Source organism: Arachis ipaensis, chromosome B02 (assembly GCF_000816755.2).
Source record: "Arachis ipaensis cultivar K30076 chromosome B02, Araip1.1, whole genome shotgun sequence".
In the NCBI taxonomy this organism is placed as follows: domain Eukaryota; kingdom Viridiplantae; phylum Streptophyta; class Magnoliopsida; order Fabales; family Fabaceae; genus Arachis; species Arachis ipaensis.
Window position 1 is genome coordinate 87,191,364 of NC_029786.2, and position 4,007 is coordinate 87,195,370.

Sequence of the window (4,007 nt, forward strand, 5' to 3'; positions counted from 1 at the left end):
GCCTCCGCTCACATTGCAAGATGCCCCAGTGGCGCGCACGCGTGCTTTGCGCGTGTGTGCCGATGCTCGAACATGATTTTTTAGAAGTCACGTGACCTGGGCGTGGAGACAGTTGGAGATCTCATCTTGGGGGAAGTGCCTTGGCGGGAAGAGCTTAAGAAGACCAAAGGTTGAAGTGTTAAGGACTTTTGGCTCATTTTTAGATGGTTCTAGATTTTTTTGGCTATTGTTAGTTACACTCTTGGGTAGAGAGGGAGAGGGAGATTCCAAGCTCTCATTAGGGTTCATCTTCATCCATTTTCTGAATTTCCAATCACACTTTGGTGAGATCCATTGCAATTCTCAATTCACTTGTTCATGTTATAGATCTTCTTCTCCAATCTCAATTAGTGCTTGTAATTACTCAATCCTCATAGATCCTAGATTCAACTTTGTAGTTTTGGATTTTTTTTCAATTTCTTGAGAAGTTCATTTCCATTGTTGTTCTTTGTTAATTGTTGTTAGTTCCTTGTGTTGAAGCACTTTCAATTCTATTTCCTTCTCATTTTTACTATGCCTTTTATCCTTGCTCATCAATTGTTTGATAAAATGCCAACATTAGTTATGGAGTAAAAGTTTCTTACTTGGCATAGGGTTTGGGTCATTAGAAAGAGTTGAATAGTTTATGTCAATTGTTGATTTGGAATTAGAAATTGCTAATTGACTTGGAGTGCACTAAAACTAGATTTCCCTAAGGTAAAAACTAGGACTTGTGACTCAAGTTAATTACTCTCATTTGACTTTTCTCTATACCTAGGGGTTAACTAAATGAAGCAAGGCCTAATTGTTGTCATCATTGAAGAGACTATAAGGATAGAATTTCTAATGCCAACCCTAGGCCAAGTCTTCTAAAAATTGATTGCTTGTTTGTCATTTATTTTGCTAAATCTTCAAAAGAATCACAACAAGGCTTCCTAATCGATAAGATGCATGCTCTAGCAATTCCAAGGGAGGACGACTCGGGGGACTAGTACTCTCGGTTATAGATTGTAGGATTGTTTGATGCGGAGTTTGAATGTCGATTAGACTATACTCACGATTATATCCATTATTGAATTCTATATCGGCATGATAAATTTCGTTCATCACCCGCCTCTCTGAATCTTTTGTTGGTAAGCCCTGACCCTGAGAGTTAAGTTTACCTTTACCGTGAGAGTTCTTTATCCATTAAGTTTACCTTTACCGTGAGAGTTGTTGCTGAGGTTATCTGTGCCAGGTTATACGGTCACCATGAGTCTCTCTGCTGCCGTCCAAGCTGCCATCAGAAGGATCCCCCACAGCCTCCTCTGTTCTTGTCTTCAAATCAGCACTGCCCTTTTCTAGTTTCAATCCCAATTCTGCTATTTCTGAATATGTAACTCCTCAAACCTTACTCTGCTTCCATTTTGGTTTTTTAGTCTTTCTATTCTGAGTAAGGAAAATCTATATTTCTGTTTAACACTATTGTTCTGCCTTCCCTGTTTGCTGATGGAATTATCATAGGTGACAGTGTTAATGGTACTAACGAGCTATTAGAGTTGTTGTCGCTACTGAAATTAACAAAAAAAGGGATTCAACGCGTTTAATTATGCGGATTGCGAATAATTGAGGTAGGAATTTTTCTTAAAATCTATTTTACATTACAGAGTTGTGATAAATAGATATTGATGCAAAAAGATATATTTCTGTGATTATATTTGTCTTGTGGATGTGATGGTTTGTTGAACTGGATTATTGGGTGCTTGATTGCTTGAGTGAAGTACGGTTGTTGATAAGAAGTGGATTTGAAAAGTTATTTACTTGATTATTAGAAAAAGTGGTTTTTCTTGGTTTGAAGTTAGAGCGGTTTGATTTTGAGTCGGTCTGATTTTATAAATGATTTAATACTTGAGCTGGTTTGACTTTAAAAAGAGTTTTATTATTGAAATTGGTCTAGTTTGAAAATAATTTGATACTGAAATTGGTTGAATTTTGGAAATGGTTTGAGAAATGTTTGGATGGGACCCGAAAAGGGTGGCAGTATCCGAGTTTTAGAGAAGATGCTGCCGAAATTTTATAAAATTAGGAGTTTCATTGAAAGTAGTTATTTTAAAAAGGTTTAAGTATTATATGATTTAAAACTACCTCATTTATCAAAGGAAGAGTTATGTTTTGGATTGGGAATTGTTAGTGAACGGAATGGAAAGAAGGATGATTGAGAATTTTCTCTGAAATATGGTTTTTGAATGAATTTGGAAATGAGATCTAGATTGATGAATGATTATGATGTTGAGAATGTTGAGATATGATCTTTGAATTAATTATATGGCTTATGAATTTGAAATATCTGAGATATGAGGTTCCCTGGATTAAGTGCCGTGGCTTGCCACCACGTGTACCAAGTTGAAAACTCGATACTCTGTTGACCCTACGACGTAAGTGTGATCAGGCACTATATAAATTCCCGGGAATGTTACCCCCATTGAGCAATATTGATTATTTGAGAAAAAGCTATGCATAGACTCTTGGGGATGCACGTCGGAGGACAGTCTAAGGACAATTCAGATTTGTTGGGTTGGCTGGATAACTGACAGATGATCCTCATCAGCCATAGGACAAGCATGCATCATATGCATCTGTATGCTTTGCTTGGGTTTGAACTTGTTTTGGTTTGCCTAATTGCTAAACTGTTCTTAACTGCTACTTGAACTATTTGCTGTAACTGCTTCCTACTTGTGCTTTCCTTGTCTGTCTTGCCTGTGTTTGTCCTAGCATGTTACATTTGAGAATGGACTTGGGTGCTGAATTAATGATTGTGTTGTTTGATTGCGTGGTTAGTTTCTGATTGAGATTTGCTTATGAGAAAAGAAAGACTTTGGATTTCTGAAAATATTAAACATTGTTTCTTTGAAATTGTTTTGAACGATTAGCTGTTGGATTTTAAAAGGATTCATAAGGCAATGATAGTCACTGAATTTGAAAACAGTTTTCTTATTGAATATCTTCTTATGAAAACTTTGAAACTCCATGGTGAGATCATGTGGTTAGGTTCTCACTCCCTATAGCTTTACCTTTTCAGGAACCAGATGAAGAAGCATTAAGAAGAGTTACACTACGTTTGGTTTATATGTTGTTGTATTAATTAGATTATTTTCTCCCCTCGTCTTTGTTATTACAAGTTTGTAAGAGGGATAGGAATTGTATGTTTTATACGTATATTATATTGAGTTATTATGCAAGGAGTCTTGTATATGAATCTATGCCTGCTTGTATTTTTCTTAAAATAAAGTATTTATTTCCGGTTTTCAAAGAAATCAGTGATACAGTATCGAGTCACAGGCTCCTATTCTAGTATTTAGTATGTAAAGTAGTCGTAATACTTCTTGTTATCAGAGTAGCGCAGCCGGTAGCGTGACTTCTGATAGTGAGGGTGTTACATTATGGTATCAGAGCGGTCTTTCTTGTAGAGCCTGAGGAATGGATCGACTATGCTTCAATTGCATACTCTGAGAGTCTGTCATGTAATAGGTCTTGTTTGAATAACGAGAATAGAGCTTAATGCACATGACGGTCTATTGATTAATGCCATTAGTCTTGCATTGCATAATTACTGGTATTAAGTTTGGCCCGCTTAACACTAGTGAATTATGTATATGTAAGCACTAGTGGGTTATCATAGACGATATGTGAGTCATAGATAACGCGAGTCGCGGATTTTGGGAACGTTAGAAACCAAGTTCTAGAGATTAGTTCCGTTTCGACGTATAATCTATATTCGTGCTTGACGTTCTCTTTTTCTTTATCAATTGTATTGAAGTCTCTCGTTTTTTTATTTCTTTCTTGAAATGTGTTTTGGATATTTTTCTATCATATCTTGCCATTCATATATATCCTTGCTTGATTATGTTCCTAATTGTTGCTTGAATCTTTAAGGAACATTCGACCTCGACACTATTAATAAATTTGGTATTTATTGATTTGATTTTAAATTAGTTTTGGTGCAACGCATA